This window comes from Struthio camelus, chromosome 8 (genome assembly GCF_040807025.1).
Source record: "Struthio camelus isolate bStrCam1 chromosome 8, bStrCam1.hap1, whole genome shotgun sequence".
NCBI classification, from domain to species: Eukaryota; Metazoa; Chordata; class Aves; order Struthioniformes; family Struthionidae; genus Struthio; species Struthio camelus.
The window spans coordinates 13,824,033-13,843,743 of NC_090949.1; the positions used below are offsets into that span (position 1 = coordinate 13,824,033).

General features: G+C 37.8%; 1 protein-coding gene and 1 long non-coding RNA gene across 7 annotated transcripts in view; one reads left to right on the forward strand and one right to left on the reverse strand.

The window, feature by feature from the left end:
* NTNG1 (netrin G1) overlaps positions 1–19,711 on the reverse strand; it is a 166,400-nt gene that overhangs the window by 111,012 nt on the left and 35,677 nt on the right. The gene's annotated exons all lie outside the window — the stretch shown is intronic.
* LOC138068006 (uncharacterized) overlaps positions 14,410–19,711 on the forward strand; it is a 33,316-nt gene continuing 28,014 nt past the window's right edge. Inside the window, exon 1 of the long non-coding RNA XR_011142517.1 lies at positions 14,410–14,490. This is a non-coding gene — a long non-coding RNA (uncharacterized lncRNA). The remainder of the gene's footprint in view (positions 14,491–19,711) is intronic.

Here is a 19,711-nt window from a genome sequence, read left to right on the forward strand (position 1 = left end):
CAAGACAATATTTTGACCAGTTCTATGTCACATTCAAATATGCGCAAACTAGATCAGAATTTGGTTCCCTGACCAATCACAGTTGATATTGGTACTATTACTGGGACTTCTATTTGCTAAAGGAAACAGAATAGTTAATTGGTTTGGAAGTGTAAAATTTCACAGACAAAGCACCAGAATTCAGGCAACATTTTTCACAGGAAATGAATAGGAAGTGTTTATTGACACATGCTATTTCAATCTTGTGGCTAGAGAATAAAATGTGAACTTTTTATTCACAGCTGAGAACATTTACTCCCAAAAGTAGCCTTCCTGAAGTCATCGGAATTCTTCCTGAGAGATAATTGTGTGAATAATACGTACTCAGCTACTGAAGTGTTGTATGAGTGCTTGCTAACAGAAAGACAAATTAAGGCAGCATAGTCCATACTCATATATATACAGGTAGACTTCTGGGTGTGTCCTTGGTCAAAAAAGTAGTCTGAAAAGAAAGTCACTGAAAAAAAAAGAGTAGAACCACCTCCTGAAACCATACAGTGATAACTGTTGGCAACACTGTGTAAAACTAAAATAGAGAGGTGATAATGGTATGAAACAGGAAAGGAGGAGTGTGAAGAACTGAGGTCATCAGAAAAAAAGGCAAAAAATAATTGCAGTTTAAAAAAAAAAAACAGACTTAGTGGCAATTCTGTTTGTCACTGTTTTTCTTCTCCTTCATCCTCAATTCTTTCAGGTCATTCCTCTGAATATAATAGCTATGAAACTAGAGCTAGGTCTTTCCTTCCCAAATGGTAAGACACTACTGGGAGTCCTGCTGGTTTCTCTTAAAAATTGGTGATGGAGGAGAGTCCTTACATATTTAGGACCCTTTCTGACTGGAACTCCTACTGGCTCCATCAGGAAAACTTGAGGGAATCAAAACTCTTAAAGATACCACCATGTTGAATGTTTGCTAAGACCTTCTATCAGGCTGTAGTGATTATTTTCAATTTTAAACTAAACCTTTCAGTTTTTTCTGTTTTATCAAAAAAATTCCCCAAACCTCCAATAGAAGCAAAGAAGGAAAAATGGGATAGAGGAATGAACAAATAGAACCCCCCTCCACCTAAAAAACGACAAATATCTCATACCTGTTGCAAAGTAATACCAAGCCTTATTCATTACTCCTATTATTATTTCAGAACTATATCATAAGGCAGTCTTTAAAACAGATATTCAGAACAACTATGATTGCTATATTTTTATTAATTTGTTTGTTTTCCCTTTTGTGCTTTCTTTTCAGTACTACTATTATTGTAAACAGCTAGTTATGATTGTGTGTTTGTTGTTTGGATAAAAATGAAGAGCAGATCATGAAATACAGACTGAGTGTCCAGCTGGTTAATTAATGGATTTCAAAAGTGCTACAGAAGGTAAACGAAAATCTCACAGTTCACATTTGCCTTTAACCTTCACCAGCTCCAAGGCTGTCCCCTAATTTGTTTATTCTAAGATTCCTTTAAAGCTAATGTACCTATAAATGCCTGTAAAATCTTCAGATTCTGCTAAATGGAACATTGTACTTTTTTCCACAGGAAGCCTAATATTCCTGCTTCTGCCCCCAAATGGCAACATTCTAAAAGAATGGTCACAAAATTCCTTATATTTACCTATAAAGCTTGGATCACTCTGTTGTCAAAAGGTGAGATTCAAAGAAGAGGAAACTGAATTTTGCAGATTGTGCAAATGGTATAGCAGTGACTCAGGTACGTTCTTTTTTTGAGCTAGATCATTTTCCTTATGCACACATATCTGCCAATTGACTTTTTTTTTTTTTAAACTGTGTGCTTCTTAATTTCTCTTCCTCTACTGTAATTACTAGAGGTATGTCAGTGCCTAAGGCTACATTATTATCTCTAGATTCTGGCACTTTAAAATAAATGTCCATTTTATATGTTTTCCATTTTCTAGCTTGATATTAATGCAGATGTATGCCGTGGCTTCTCAAAGTGGCAGGTGTATGTATCCTCACTTTTCAATGGCCCTGTCTGGCCTCAGTATGTTTGCAAATGTTGAAGCCTAAAAGATGTTTTCCCTGCAGAAACCACAAGGTAAATGTAACAAGTAATCAATCTTCTGAACAGCAATCAGGAAACCTCTTAACGAACATCCTACACAAACACAATAATTAATCTAAGCTATGACCTGAATAGCAATTAATATAATCAGCTTCAAATGGTGTGCCTACTGTAGCCATTTTTTGCTTGTCATAGTTAGGATGCTATATGCCGTATAAACATATTGGTTTGTTCTGAAGAATACTAATTTTAGGAGAATTTTAGGAGAGAAAGGTGACATAAATGTTTTATGCAGAGCAGGTTGTTTGTTCCTGTGTGTTCAGACTAAAGCAAAACAATGTCAATGTCAAAGTAGAACAAAAAGCAGATGTACTCAGAAACTGGGGAAAAAAAGAGGCAAACTTAAAGTCTTCTAGCCACAAAACCTCAGATTGTGGTCTGTGAACTTTAAGTGGTAGAGAAAGTGATGTTTGGGCACAGGTTCAATGTAGGCAATGTAAATTTATCTCTCCTTTATTAATTAGAAAGATCATGTCATAGTAAAAACCATAAGCTGATACTCAGGCAGTCTAAATCAGCCTCGTGCCATCCACTTCCAGTAGTTTTACTGATTTATTCCAGTTGAAGATAGGCAACATAATTTTTTTTAGAAGAGACAGTACATTTCCATGATTATTAAGTAATGCTTTAAGATTTTACTATGTAAATGAATTTCAAAAGTCTCATTTACTTCACATTCATGTTGGATGGTAAGAGCAGGCAGGAAGGTTTCACTTTCTAGTGCTCAGGCTGGAGACAGCTGTGCAAAATAAAGTTTACATGGTGGCACTGCAGCAGTGTTTTTGAATAGGAACGGAAGTATGTTTTCCTTAAGGAATAAAAATAGTATATGTATCTTACAGACACACTTCGAACAATTTCTTCTTTTACACAGCTTTTATTTTTACAAATCCTAACTACTGAAATTAATCTGTCTGAAATCTCTAAAGAAATGTGACCAAAAATAAGCTCCTCCTTTGACGAATATAGGCAACTTTCATTGACTTTCTGTGTCAGATATATTTAAGGATGGGATTTACTTTGTATTGTTTATTTATTTAGCTTGCCTGTCATTTCAAAATGAAAAGGAAAAAAAATCCTTGTCTTTTCCCTGGTGGTGGTTCAGAACAGTTGAGATTGGACAGATAGTCCCTAAGGACTCTCAAGAAATGCTCATCATGACATTCTTCTCAGATGACACTGAGGTTGGTGCCTTGTGAGTCATTATATCCATCATTTAAATTCAGCTGTGCATTATGCACATTATACCAGGTACATGATAAGGTTGGCCTGGCCCAAGGACCAAAAAGTCTGACAGGTAATCATTGAGTAGTTACATTCCAAGAGAAAAATCAATTGTTAATAATAACCTCACTTACAAAGAAAGAGGGTGAGGAGCAATGGAAAACAAAGGAAAAATCAGAAAAGGAATAGCAACTAGAGGAGAAAGCAGTGGAATACAAGAACAGAAAGGTACTAATGGTAGTTCAAGAAACATCCTAGCACAATAATAAAATATATTTTTTTATTGAAGATTTTTCCCCTTCAATAATTATTTTTCTGCTCTTCTCTACAGGGTCTCCACAGACAGCTCTCTTTTCCACTTCCTCTACTATGCTTCAAAACCAGTTTTATGTTTTTTTATTCTTCTCCAAATAGCATGAAAGAAAAAAATTACTTTTTCCCAATTTCTCAGCCACTGAAAGAGTCCCTGTTCCACTTCCACAGTGGACTAAACTTTCCCTTCTCTGAAGAATCAGCAAGCCCCAAATTCAATTTTTTCCTGCTCCATTTCACAAAATTCAATTTCTAGAAAGTAAGCCTTCTCCTTTCCTCTTTTCTTCCATTCTCACAATACCTAGCCACCCTTTTGTTCTCATTTATTTATTGCCTCTCTTATATGGTAGTACCAGCAAGCGCTCTTTTTTCCTGCTGACCCCCCAAGAGCACGGTTCACATGCGGGCCCTATTGCCACTTTGGGTCCCTGCAACTGTACTTTTTTCAAGTAGGCTCTGCGATACTTTCCTCTTTGCTCTATGCTAGAGCCAGAACATAGCCAGATGGACTCTCAGATGGTGAAGGGGACAGCGGAGCGCAGGATGTGCAGAAGCACGGCTTGTAAACAGAGAATGGGAACAGACTGTGACAGGAGGGTCAGGCAAGCTCTAGTTGTGCTTTATGGAAGGCAGCAGTTCTGTTTAGTGAAGGAATTTGAGATTTCAAACCCTGGTTTCTGATCAGGACATGAAACTGAAAATTTTAAAATTTTATATGAAAGAAGGTTTCCACTTCTAATAATTTTCATTCTGAGTGACTATTTTATTTCCATTTTGATTTTTTAAATGTTATATCTAGAGTATGAAGTGTCGAATATGTTGCCATGAAATAGTTTCAAAATAAATTTTTTAAAATCATTCTGAAAACAACACAGTGGGCTATTTCATCGTTATAGACAGACCAGAACCTTTATTTGCCAGATTTTCTTAACTGTGGCAAAAACAACGTGACTTTTTATTTCAATAGAGAACATCCTCTATTAAAAAAACAGATCTACAGAAATACCTCCAAACAATTCAGCTGTTATGGTACAAATGAGTAGATTAAGTATGTTGAGGGTATCCCTGCTGAAATGTAAATTGCAAGTGCAGCCAAGCTAGCCAAGCTGTATGAAAGCATGCCAGCGGGGCTGGGATAGGGAAGGAGGAAGGTCAGGAACTCTGAAAAGAAAGAGGATCAATACAGAATTCTTGAGAGAAATGAATTCAAGTCCTATGGAGAAATAGAAAACTACCTTAGGTGAACTGTCTGAAGCAGCTGCCTGTTCTAAAAATAATAGTGCTTGCTCTTTTGCTCAAGGTTCTTTTTCTTTCTTTCTTTCTTTCTTTTTTTTGCTTCTCATTTCCTTTCCCTCCCTGGTTTCCCTTGATTGATAACAGACAAAATTGGTGGGTTTACATGCTATTTCAAAACTGCTGAAATCTAGCACTAGTAAAAAGCCTAGAAAAATAAAAGATTAAAATTGATCAAGTACATGCAGCGGCCAGCAAGCTGACCCAAAACTTCAAAGAACAAATTCATGCAGATGTCAACTGAAAAGTTCAGACAGATCAGCATTTAAAGTGAATTTTCTGCAGAGTTTTTAGAGAGAGAGGTAAGAAGATGACAATGTAATTGGAAGAAAGTGTTCAAGCTTCTTTTGGGCATGATATCCGTTCTGTAGCTCAGCTTTCTTGGAAAAGATATTCACATAGTCTAGATTTTTTTTCTTTTTGGAACCTTCCCAATTAGAAATGGTTTATGAAGGGAAATTAGTAGGAAATCCTGCTAACTGATGGTTTTCCCTCTGACAAATGAATCGCTTTCTCTAGGCAACCAAATGACGTAGCCAGTAAAAGTGATGGGCTAGGTTCCATTATAAGGAATAGAGGCACAAAGCTCACTGCGTTCTGGTCAGCCCTTCCTCTCTCTGCTCTCCCATCACTCCCCAGTTTCTGAAGCTGAGATTGCAAGTTTGTTTAAGTGCTTAGATAACCCTTAGCATGGTGGAGATCACTAGGACCATTAGCTATTTCTGAAAAATACTAATGTTGATAAAATGTTGATAAAACATGAGTAAACCTGTACTTATTCTGCTAAGCCATTGATGGTAGTCTGCATTTAACTCGTGCAAATCAGAGCAGAATGTGAACCCGAATAGCTAGAAAATAATAATACTGTACATAAAGCAGCTTCTTGTAAACCCAATTCCTGTAATAGTCTCTTCTTTCACTTCTTTAGCTCTAAGGAATCTTTGTATTTCAAACTTAGTTACAACTATGAGGTGTAATGAAATATGATGTATGCTAAAGATCTCAGCTATCAATATGCAGGAATGAAAGATGAATTTCTAATGTACAACTGATATGTTTCCAGCGAGAATGCTTAGATATTTTAAGTGCATGTCTATGTGTCTGGAGAAGAGACACACAGTTGCTTGATGCCCATAGCAGTTGGCACTGAACAGTTGGCAGCTTCGTCTCTCTCTCTCTCAGGAGAATGCCCATTTTACACCAGGGCTTGGTTTTATGTTTATAGCTCGCAAAGAACCTGCCACAAAGATTGACATTGATGGTCAGGGAAGAGAGGTTCAACAAAGGCACTTATGTCAAATGTGATGAGAAAGAAATGTTGCCTGTGCAGTTTAAGTGACCGCTCAGATGTAAGTTAAAATTTCTGTGATAGATTCTCCTGGGGATTTCCTGGGGCTTTGGGGGCTGTACCTCCTTATGCAGAAGCTTGGGCTCCCAGGCCGCTGCCCAGGTAGCAGGAGCAGTGTTGCAGCCCTCCTCAGCCCATGGGGCAGCACTGGTGCTGGTGGGGTGAGGGGGGCATCTCTCTGCCCAGTACTGTTGCAGTGGCCCTCTTGCCCCGTGAGCCTCTGGCACCGTGAGCTCCACTGCCTAGCATACTTGTACTGCTCCCTATGACCTCCTGCGCATGTTACTAGTCCTGGAGGGCAAAGCGACTTCCTCACTTTCCAAGGCGTGAGCTAAATCTCACCAAGGGCAAGGGGAGGGGGTATCTAGTTATGCTGATGGACTATAATGAACTTCCAAGTCTGGACTTACACTAGGTGGACTGAGGTGGGATGCTGCCTCTGCTGTTGCCCCACTGTGGCCCAGCAGCCACACCACTCCAGAGCTGACGTGTGTCATGCCATTCGAAGGCCTGCGAGCTGCCAGGATCAAATAAACACCTAAGGATATAGGCTCCTATAGCTCTTATGCTCTTTGGGAAGTGCCACCCATCATGACTCCAGAAACTCCTATTAGGATGGCCTAGCCTCTCCAGCAGGCCTCCCTGCAAGGCCTTCTCCAGTGTTTGCAAGGTCAAAACTGTACCAACAACTTTTGATAAAACGTCCGTGTTTGAATATTTAAATGATCAGAAAGAAATTAATTGCAATGAAAGCAAGTTTTGAGTTTCAGCAATTCCCGATATGCTCAGATATTAACAATTTATTACTTGGTTGAACTAGAAAATAAAAGGACTAGGTACTTACTTATCTGAAAAGTACTGAAAACTAAGAGTTCTAATGCAATTATCCCTGTGAAAAGGAAGAAAAAATATATCACAGTGAAAAGTACATTAGATTATAATGAAAAATATTCACTAATCATGCCTGAAGACAGAAAAGATTTAAAAAATACATATGACTGAATCTATCCTTATCATTTTTATGTGAAAGATATTTTAATTTGCATACAACTTAGAGATTTCCTAAAGCTAGGAAAATGTAAACCTTTTTGTAAGTTATCGGTGTTCAGCTGATCTAGACAAATTTATATCTGAGGGTGCCTGAATATGCTGAACACATGAATGCGAGTGTGTATCATAGGCCTGTTGATAATCCAAACCTCAAATATGTAGATATCTTTTTAAATGAATGATTCACACAATATTTAGACACTTAAAATGAAAATCAATCTAGTCTTTCTACTAGCAAAGTTGTTCTTGTCCAACACTGTATTATAAAAAGCCAGAAGCCAAGGACAGTGCATTCCTTACATGCGTAATAGCAGTGAACGTACGCAGTACAAATAAATCTATTATTTACTAGCCACCTTGCTAAAGCTCTGCTGTTCTGATCAGCATAAGCAGCAAAACAAAATCTTATCAGCAAAAATTCTTTGACACTAAGCTGCTTTTCTCACAGGCAAAGAATTCACTGGTTTTGCCAGACTTTACAATGAAAACTTGAAAATGTGCAGGACGCCACACTAGCTCTCCACAAACAATCAAACAGAAGTAGCCTGTGCTAATCATTTGAGCTGCTGGCACAATCTTAACCTTTTCAATCTTAACCTGTGAAAATATTTTTTTAGATCTGAAAAAAAAGAATCAGAGATTTTTTTTTTCCCCTCAAAAAGTTCCAGAAACAGTAATATGACCTTTTGTGGAATGGTAGAGAAAACTGGAGAGATAATGGGTCCTCTGAAACAATGAATCAATGGGTGAAACTGAAACAGAATTTTTAAGTGAAAAAATTATCTTATATAATCCGTCACCCTGATAAAATTTGCACTTGCTGTATTGGGGAATAAATGGGATTTCATTCTGTGGTAAGAAAGTGACAGTAGTGCGAACTGTAGTCTTTAATGGGGACCCATAATTCAGGATATTTTGAGCTCAGTAATTTACATAAGCTAAGAATCTAATCCTTTATGTACATGGCTTCAGAACAATAGAGAAACAATGAAGCAAAAGAAGAAATCATCTAATCACCACTGGTCCCCTGTTCTTCTGAATGAAAAAGAAAATAAATGGAAAATATTTTAAATATTAAGTAAACTAGCTTATATAAACTATTTCTCCTGTTTATTAATTGCTTTCCATTAACACCTTAATAGTATCTAAGTACTGTGCGCTTGTTTTTGTGAATTTATGATGAAAATGTGCTTTTCTGCACATTTTGTTCAGACTGCAGGTATACAGCACTGAACGGGTATACACCTTACAATATTCTGCAAAGTGCGGTGTTACAAGGAAGAGCAAATGGCAGGAACTCCTGAGAATTTGAAGCTTGATTCTGATTACATGCAGCCACGCTTTGCTCTTCTTGTGGACTTGTTTGAGTCACTGCAACATTATTTTTCTTTCTATCCTTTTTTTTTGGTCAAGTTAGAAATTCTCATAGTCATGAAGAATATGCTTGTTGCTCCTCTGTGATATTCTAACTCTCAATTTAAGCGCTGTTTTGGGAACTGTATACAATGCCGTTGAGGATTTTTAAGCATGGTTTATAGAGTTTAGTGGGAATTTTAACAGAAACATCAAAGGTACTCAGAGCTGCATTAATGCATAGTGTGTCTTGGACTGCAGGTATTAGTCATACGATTACATGAAAACTGAAAGAGTTAATTTTTTTAAAATATCTGTATATTATGGGTACAAAGAAACAACAACAAATGTAAAAGCATTATTTGAATGGTGGAACAATCTGAGCTTGAACAAGAGGGAAGTAGCAAAGATGCCTCTCAATGAAGCCTCAGCTCTAAAGTCATTGTTCTGCCCTCCTCTCCAGAGCTAGCTGAGCCCAGGAAAAGACAGTACAGGAGCCTGCTCTTCACCCAGTAAGGAAGCAACAACCTCACTAATAGGTTTGATATGTGTTTGGGACAGAAAGGGAAGTAAGTGATTGCTATTCTTGTCACCCTTTTGGTGTGCAGATTATCAGGGAAAGAAGGTCAGGTAAGAGGTAGGCGCATCCTATATCTAAAGGACTCAGATAAAGCCTTTTGTCCTACACCAGAATGACTTATTCTCCACATCTACAGATGAATGCAGCTGAGAGCATTCTACTTAATGTTTTATCATGTACTAAAAGAGAAGGCAGTTCCCCATGGGAATTCTGCCTTTCATTTCAGTGGAGCCCAGATCACCATTTTTTCCCAATGGATGCAATTTCCATAGAGATAATCATTGTTACTATTCACAATTTCTGGTTTTCTGCTTGGAAGTCTCAGTGAAGACTCAAGCCTTATTATGTCAGATACTGTACAGATCCATTTAGTGCTGCAGAGACAGAATCATAAAGCAGCAGTGAGAAATCCACTACTGTCCTACCTCAGAGAAGGGGAAATACTGCGTGGTTTCCTGAAAGCACTTTGCAGTCTAGCAAGAATTGAGAAAAATGAAAATTCCAGCCACTCAGTGATGATGCAATTCAGTTGTGAAATTAAAATCAGAAGTCTCAGGAAATCTTAACTTATGGTAATGAAAAGCAAGGGATACCTGAATCTAATATTTTTGTGAAATGTAATTTGTCACTCTAAGGGCTATATTCTATCTTGTGAGGTTTCTATTAAATTTTTTTGCAGTCACTCAATCACTTATAGTGGGGAAAAAAAGTATTAATTTGAAAATTCATATTCATCTGAAAATTCACAAAGCCAAAAAGTATGTTACTGTTTTTGAAATGCATATACTTACTTTTTTATCTAACTCTCTCTAAGCAATTGCAGTTTGATATTACTTTCATAGCTGCTAGGTACCTACCAATGTATAAATGGAAAGCTCAGGAAGAAGAACCAATAAATAAATACTGGGAAAAATATTTGATTTCTTTCAACCTAATCTTTAGGTATATATTTTTATATATCGTATGAAACATTTCAGTATTAAAAAGATTTCAGATCTTTGTGCACATCCCGTATTAAATATAGCTATATGTCCAAATGTATTAAATAAAATTAAGTGCTGACCACAGTAAATTTTATAAAGAATTTATCTACTGTGATATTCTTTTCCTACCTCATGATCAAAAGATGCATCTGTTAAAAATTACTAGTTTCCACACTAAGAAGTTCTCTGTACAGTCTTATAGCTGTCATATTCCGGCAAAGCCAGAGTCATTTGGGAATGAGAAATACCTCATGCTTTTAAAATCGGTATGAATCCACTATGGAAAGAAATCATAGCACAACAGCATTCTTAGAAAAATCTCAGAGCTAGTATTCTTTTTTAAATGCTGACAATAATTATAATTCACAGTAATAAAACTTCTCAAATTCAGTGCACATTTTGTTGTTTCGTATGGTGGCGTTCTTAAACAATTATATAAAACATCTTGCAAATTTATCTCTTCTTGATTATTTGAATCAGTTTTAGCCAATTACTGTTAAAGATAAAAAAAAACCCTGCTACCTGTATAAAACGAGAAGATTAATGGATTTTTTTCATCTATTTTCTTCCCCATTTTGTCATCTATACACATAGGACAATACTTTAGATATAGTCCATTTCGTTGCTGCCAGTGCAGGCTTGAACACTGCTTAGTCAGCCTCCTCTTTGGGGGGGTTGTCAGAAGTGTACACAAGAAAATGAACACAGAGAAAAAAGGCATCATGGAAATTGCTGGGAGAATTAAGCAGACGTGGCAGCTGAAACCATTTTTGCCTTTTTAAAGAGTAATTATATTTCAACTTGATACTATCACTTCAAAACAAACAAAACAAGCTAGCATTTCCTTGAAGAAAACAGTAATTTCTTAAAAGAGTAGTTTTAAAGTTTATTTAGACATTGCCTTTTCAGGAATGGAACTATTCATAGTACAGAGATAACATGTGTTGAATGGTGTATTGTTTGTTAACCGTAAATAGCGGTAAATGCAATACCACTCTCCCAGCTCTGCAATTTATACAGTTGACTTGGCTGGGTTGCCAGTTCTACTGTCCAAGAATACATTAGCTATTCATCAAAAGAGCAAATGTCATTATACACAGGAAGCCCAGGGAATTATTTTGCATTTGATTTCTAGTTCTGATAGCTTTATTATTGATCTAAATATTCTCTAGCATAATATGGGCTAGACACAGCAGATCATTGTATTTTGGAACTGTCAATCACGGTAATCCTGAGTTGCCCAAATACTGATGGCTTTAATAAGATTGAATATAAAACCTCCTTAGGTCAAACTTCTAGCCTGTTAACTAATAAACTTCAACAGAAGCTCCCAAACTAAAGCATAATTTCTGAGTATCTGAGAATACAGTCCTAAAGTAGCAGTATCAGTTATACTGTACGCCAAAAAAGCCAGGAATCCTTCATTGCAAAAATTCATTTTAAGTAAAAATAGAGAAAATGAGGAAGGAAACTTTTCCTTGTGTTGTTAGTTTCAAATAAAAACCTGCATGTTAAGGTCAGCATGGCAAGCAAGGTCATGCACAATTATAAATTAAAGTCATCATTTGATTGAGACAGGACCTTCCTGGAAGCACAAATCACTACTACTCCATTAAAAAACTCCATTTTGCTAGGAGAAACAGTACAAGACCAGCCAGCTAGAAAAGAAACATGGGAATTTTGTCTTACAGTGTTAAGCCTTTTCTTTTTACTACATTCCTTAAAAATGCAATTTTGAGCTTTATTTAAAGAGCAAAACTATGCAGCTGCAGCCTTGTATGTACAACTGGAAGCTATTCAGCTGCCAGGGCTCCTGTGCTACTAGAAAAATGATTTCTCTAAATGTCTCCAACATACACCATGTGTTTCACACCCCGCAGATGTGATCTTTGGTAGACATTGGCCACAGTATATAGCCATAGCATCTACAGGGGTTGGCTGCTTTGGGTTTTGCTGCTTTGGATGCACAAGGGTTACTGTTGATACAAAAGGTCCAAAAGAAGGAATAAATTGCAAATGCATAGAATAGGCATTCCCAAGCTTATGGTGTTGCAGAAAACAAGGACTCATTGATAGCCTGTGGTGCAAAGGAAGAGCAAGCAATGTAAGTCATTGCCTGAATGTGAAAAGAGACTTGGCCACAAAAAAATTTTGACAACGGTTAGCAACATGTCCAAAAGAAAGATGGGGAGTTGTTTCTGCAGCCAGTGAAACACTATATTTTGTCACAGGTGGGACAAATGGGGCTAGGACTTGCAGCAATTTAAGACTGTCTATGGATTTAAATCAACACAGCTGCTGAAGGAACTGGGGGAAAGGAAAAAAAAGATCTTTCAGTTCCACATAGGCATAACTGAAAGGGCCAGTTGGGATGTTCCCACAAGGCCCAGATAAAGCAGCGAGTGAAGAAGAGAAATTGTTCTGTTCTGCTCAGAATGCACAAGTTCAATATTCCAGTGTTAGCCTGTTTGTAATTAATATTTGATTTAGAGTAGAACCGATGCTGGAAGAATTTGATCCCTCTTTCTATGAATGCTAAAAAACAAACAAACAAACAAACAGAGAAGGAGCTTTGTTCAGATAAATGCACCCAGCCAAAACCAACAGACACGAAAAGCTGCTGGAGCCAGACACTATGACACTTTCAGCTCACTAAGGACTTTGACAACTATTCTCCAGTGAATCTAGCAGGAGGGACTGAAGTCACTGTTCCTCCCTGGAGGTTAGTGACCCACATCAGAGCTGGCAGACTAGACTGACTGCTTACTTCAGTGCTTCAGTGCAAAATTAATGAGTTTAGCTGACCACACCTGCAGCTGCAGTTTAAGCTAAGCCACGAGACCTCAAGCTGAAGCAGGTGAGGAAGTCTGTTGTGGGGACTCTGCTGCGGGAAAACGGGCAGTAAACAGAGAGCAAGGCAAGAGGGAGACAGTAGGAAAGGAATTGATATCTTTAACCACTTGATGAAGATGACAATGTTTTAAGAGACACTTAAAATACTAGGTTCTGAGAAACTAGGAAATCTCCAGAGATGATTGCAGATAGACAGGACAATAGCAATAAATACTCTGTGGAACAGACTACCACCTTTCCCTTCAGTTTCTTCATCAGATCAGACTTCATTGTATTGAAATGTTTGTATAGATTCAGGCTTCATTCCTGGAAGTAATGGCTTCTATCTCACCTTTATGATCAACTACAAAAGCTGTTTTCCCAAGAAAACAGAAGATAGAAAGGACATTTCCCACAGAAATGCAAAACACTGCTTGTTTCCCTGTCTGTGCTCGTACAGCTCCTCTTTGTTAGGTTTAGCCACTGATAGGTTACAATTTTTACTCTTTTCTTTTATTCTCACTAAGCAAATTATAGTGCAAAAGTTTACTTAAACAGAACTAACTTGTTTCTGCCATGCTGGTAATCATACATAATTGCCTAATGGCTATGTAAAAATTCAGTGAATTTCTACCTAGGAAAAAACACGTATGTGGGCCAGGGAAAGAGTGGGCTGGGGACAGGTACAAACAGCATGACTTAGTTAGCTGTTAAGCTTTAGTGGGTTATTCTGAGACACCTATTTCTTTATGCCTTTGTATTCTTACCATATAAAGTTTTTAAAGGAATTAAGGTATCTTTTACTAAGAAAACATCAGAAATCCCACTCCAGATATCCACTGATGATGGACTTGCACTCCTGGTTTTATTTATTGAGTCTTTTTTCCACCTATATCTTTCTCAGGTGCTACCACTCTGTTTTTAGTTTAACTTTTTTTAAGTAGGCATTATCCTTCAGAATAGAGGTATTCTTCAAATCACATGTAATTGCAACACTAGGTGGTAACTTCTAAAAACATTTTAAGTCTAAAAATACAGTGCACAAAAATATTTCTCTAATGTAAAAGTGTGATAACTGGTAGAATTTGCAATTTCTGAATAATTAAATTGTGAGTATCATAATCTGTATTTTTTTCAACTCATTTTTAGGTTCACTTCTTTTCTTTCTGAGAGCAATAGTGAAAGCTTTTTCTCACTACCTACCCAGCTTTCAGGAATGAGGTGTTAACTGCATGTGGATGATTGCTCTATTGGAGACTCCCCACAAAATTACCCAATTAAGACTGGTGATGGTGTTCATCTGTCAACTAAGAACTTAAGCGAGCATGTCCAATGTAGTCTACAGGAGCTGCTGAAGGGCTAGTAGGCTTTGATGACTTCTGGCTGCTTCTGAGTAAGGTAAGTTTCAGATAAGAGACAAAAGAAGTAGAAGCTTCCTTATCAGTCTTGGGTGCTTTCTAGGATTTTATGGATAACTAGTATGTTTATTTCTGTTGTTATGATCACCTGTGAGAGCTGGAGTGTGCTGAATTCTGCTGTATGTGTTGGAGTGTGCGCTGCTGCTGGGAGTGTTCCCAGCCAGCAGTGCTGCGGGATGCTGGAGGAGAAAGCTTGGCAGGGAGAAACTGTGTGTTTGACACTGTGTTATTACTTGTGCTGGTGATAACAGAGCTGCAGAACTGTTCTGCGTGCCCTAAATGGAAGTGGTTTGATTCAACTGTGTAGTGAGGGTGATTCCCAAGCTGCCAGGGCTCAAGGATACTTGTGGTTTTGTTGCCTTCTCTGTCCTGTGCCCCTACACTCGCTAGGGCAGGTTGCAGTGTGCTATGAGAAACAAAGCTAAAGAGCAAGCCTGGCTCACACAGCAGCTACTACAGCAGTAGACTTCCCAAGCTAGTTAGGTATTCAGACCTAGTTTAATTTTTTTTTTCTTAAATCTAAAAGTTGGTATTTACCACAAGAGTAAAAGAACTTCTAACTAGACATGTTTTAAAATTATCTTTAAATGTCTTATTAGCAAGTTGTTAGGTAATAAAGCAGTCCACGTTAACCAAATGTTGCCCTGCTTCTTAAAGGAGTAGTAAAAGATTTGAGCTTGGTGGTGGATGCTCTACAAGAACCTGTCTGGCATACCAAGCATTTTCCAAGATGTTACAAGCACACTTCTTCTGTAAGAGATGTAATATGTCAGTTGCTATAAAACTGACTCAGAACAGCTTCTTCCTGGACACAATTTGAAAATATCTGTATTGTATTTCATTTAAAACTAATCTCTGAGTGCCTTTACTTAAGCTTTGTAAAGTTCCAGTGCCTACCAAACCATTTTGGAAATATTTTCCATGGTAAACTGAAGTCTGGACCTTCAAGTTAACAGAAGATCCCCAGAGACAGCACAATGTGTGTTGAGCAGAAATGTTCAAAGTTGGGGGGGGGGGGGGAAGTACCATATTAGGATGCAGAAAGGATAGAAAATAACACTGAAAATGCTGAGTTTGCACTCCATACCCAGTTACTGTAATCTCACTTAAAATGTACTTTTGTTCACTGCACCTGAAATAGAACATAGCGGGGGGGAAAAAAAATCAAAATCAGGTGATGAAAATGATTAAATGTCTGCACTGACTTCCATATGAGGAATAAATGGGAGCTTGGTGTTGTTTGGAGAGGAGAGAAGGGCAACAACATAGTATGACTTGCACAAAAATTGTAAATGATGTGGGTTTTTTTTTTTTTGCCTTAATAATAGGGCAAATCAATGATACAGAAAAGTAATATGTTTAAAATATACCTGTGGAACTTATTCCTATGATGTTGAACTGAAAGCCTGAATACTGCAAAAGACCATAACAATACCAAAGTGGAAATGGAAGGGAGCACCATTTAGGTCAAAGGAGACTCCCTGGATTTATGTTAGTTGTTACAGAAAGCAGAATTTACTATTAAAAGAGTATAAAATAGCTATTTAAAATTTAAAAAGGAATAAAAACCTTAACAACTTTGTTTCAAAAACAATTTTCAACTCTCAAAAGGTCAAATTCAGCCCCAGAATAGCAGGCACAAAGTACACACAAGCTGGATTTGGTTCTAGAAGTGTATGACTTTATCTTTCAACTCCAAGGTTTTGCTGTGTGTGTGTGTTTTTTTTTTTCTTTTTTTCTCCCCCCTCTTCTTTCTCTTCCCTTTTTTTAAGCTTGGACTGAGTTGTTCTTCTCACCACAGTCCCATATGCTTTAATGTGACTATCATATTTTATTTGTGCATTTTAGTCAAACGCATTAGTCATCTAGCAGAGATGACCTTGCAAGGGATAACTTTGCAAGCAGGAGAATATTACAATATTATGAAAGGAAACCTAATTAAAATGATATAAAGTCAATAAAATTGGAGTATTAAGTAAAAACAAAGAAAAACATATGCTCAGAGATAGTACTAATTCTAAATAGAACTCCACAATAAGTATTATGATTCTGACAAAAACACTCTAAATTATTTTTTGCTGCAAGTATGCTTGTTGCTACAGACATTTGCAACCGAATACGATTAGCGTGGCTGACTTAGATTGTTCCATATTTGACAAAACAATTTTACCTTGACTCCTTCTGTTGACACAGAGTGACGCACACTTTTTTCCCCCATAAGAAAATTCTGATCAATAGTGATTGAGAGATACAAAATAATTCAAACAGGAAAGGAAAATGAAAATTGACTAATTACTTTTCCTAGCTAGGAAAGCATAGTGGACCTGATTATCCACTACTTGGAAGTAATTTTAATTATATCAATACCATGTGCCTGCAAGAGGACTCTAAAACACCAACATGCAGAAAAGGAACTGTTACCAACTAGTTTGGTGTAACTCGCTACGTGAGGTTACACAACAACGCAGAATCGGGCCTGTTCTCTTAGATGTGGGGTGGAAAACACTGTTCATGTGAAAATGCTGTCATCAGAAGTGTAGAACAGCTGTAGTTTTTAGTAAAGTTCGACAGAGCTGTGGGTTCTCAGTGTCCCTAAAAACACTGGGTTCTCGGGGCTCTTCCGCAAGCCCCACGCGGAGGAGAAACAGCATTGTGGCTATGTCCCAGGGGCACAATGGACAGGCAGTCTCCTCCTGCTGAGCCGATATAAGGGGGTTGGCCCTGCACTTGGGGCACCACGGATGGGCTCTGCTGTGTCTGGGCGCAATGTGCACCGGAGGTGCTGCTGCTCCTCCTTAGCTACACTACTGTATGCATAGGGGTGCTGTATTTTCATGGTATTGGAAGCCAAAAGAGAAGAACAAAGACATTTATATCCACCCCCAATGCAGAGAAGCTAAATGGCCAAAACTCTGACTCTAAAGCAGCACTGGAAGAAAGAAGGAGGGGAACAGAAAATACCACCGTTACAACTTAGGTACGGTTTTGCCTCAGGATGAGACCGTGACAATTTGCATGTCCTCAGGTAAACTACTGATTATTTCAACTTGGTCAGAGGACAAACTCCTGCAAAACAGAAACAAAATGGGGGGGGGGGGGAAGCTTAACGTAACCAGCGTCAACACGTATGAATCTGAAATGCTGCCCTCAGAACTGAGCTCCATATGCAGAAGCTGCTTCATGCCTTGAATAAACACTCAAGTTATTTAAGCCACATATGGTTAAACTGAAGATTGTGTTATCCCCTTTTTAGCCTAAATTATGGACAGACCTTGGCATATGAAGCCTGTCTTTGGAAATGTGCCGACTGCATGTCACTACTTCTTTGCAGCAATGATCTGATTTCGATTAACATGCTGCGGCGCAAATGGAAAATGCTGATCTAAAGAATAATCCCATCATCTGACAATAGCTCGGTGATGAAATCTTTGACACAGATTAAAGAGGGAAGACCAATAACTCATCAGAAAAAACAGAACTGTCTGCTTAATTACTTGAAAAATATCTCTGCCTGTAACTTTTATGACACCTGGTGGATGTAAACATGTCCGTGGTTTTAATTAATTTTATTTCTTCTTTTCATTGCACCTGTATAGCCTGAAGAAATGGAATTCTAATGAAATTACAATCAAGCATTTCTACAGGAGTTTGAAATACACTTTGGCAATAACCAGAAAATGAGGCATTTCTATGGGTTTCATTAGGAAAAGAGAGTATACTTGGAAAAATACTTCCCCACAATTATAATTATTTTAGATCAGGCCACAGTGCAAACTCCTTCCTCTCATAAAACAGTGCTTTTTCACAGTGTCCATTTTAATTCAAAAAGAAAATGCAGCAGGCGTTTCCCCTGGGCAAAGTGGAGTTACAGTGAAAATCTCTCTCTTGGCATTTTCAAAACGGCAACAGCATAAACACATAACTTTGACCCTGCAGTCCTGCACCTCTCATTTAAAATTGATGAATGAGACCCTTGAATTTAGTCTCCTGAAAGACACACTTTTTTTTATAATGATGTTTATAAACATACCCCTATAATTGCTCAGCATCCTAAAATGCCAGATCCGCAGAAAAACAGCGGGATCACGGTTCGTTCTTGTGGTGTGGTGTTTTTTTGTGGGGAGGTGGATAGGGGGACTGGTTTGTGTGCCTTCTTTGTGGCTGTTAGGAAAGAGTCACTGTCTTGTCAAATGCGGACTGAGCTTTTTGCCTAAGCTTTTAGAGTAATAGAAAAGGAAAGGGTTTCTTGCATGTTCCCTCCTCTGCAGCAGTCTAGAGAAGAGTCAGCCTCAAGCTGGTCTAAAGCAGATAAAATGGAGATAAAACCCCTAAACCCCAAATACATGTTCTCGATAGAAATCTAACATTTTGCTGCAATACTCGCAATATTCAGTCATTACATTTAACTCTTCTGCAGCTGAGTTTTCTTTCTTTATATTGGTCTGTGAAGTTGTTGCGCATCTTCCAAAGAAAGGAAGCACTTTAAGGACTGAAATCCATATGGATGAAATTAAGGGAAATGAGGGAGATGGGACAAATAACAGGGGAAATAAGAGAATCCAAAAAGTATATTTATATTGGGTTCAGTGGATGTAGAGATGCAGTTGTGAGGGCCATTTGCGACTCCTTAAGCTAGGAATGCAGCAAACATGGGCATAATTCGAGTGTTCACAGCTCTCTCTTCCCCCCCACCAAGTTATTTTAGCCCTGCTCCACATCACTGCAGATTAAGACAACAGAAATCCCTGGTTTAGCTAGTGCCAAGCAGAATATTCTCAATGGGGTCTGAGCTGTAAAAACATGAACTTTCAGAACTAGTGAGGAATGGTTTGAGGCTAGCTACTAAATTTTACTTTCCTTTCGGTCATTAAATCTCTCATTCTGTGGAGAAATACTGTGTAATAAATGCAGCCCTCTTCTCTTGTAAACTCATTAACTGTTAATGTTTAGCAAGTTTATATAGGCATTTAGATTGGTCTTATTTTACACAATCAAGCACGTTACACTTGCTTTAATTTTTTGCTTCAAAGATTTAATATCTGGCAGTTACGAAACTAACAACAGATTGAAAATGCCATCACAAGTAGATAAAACAGCCTGAAAGAAAATATTGTAACCTGGCCATTCACAAAAATCCAATATAAGGATATTATAGACATATAGCAAAGACATTGCAAGTTTTTGCTATGGTACTTTGCTAG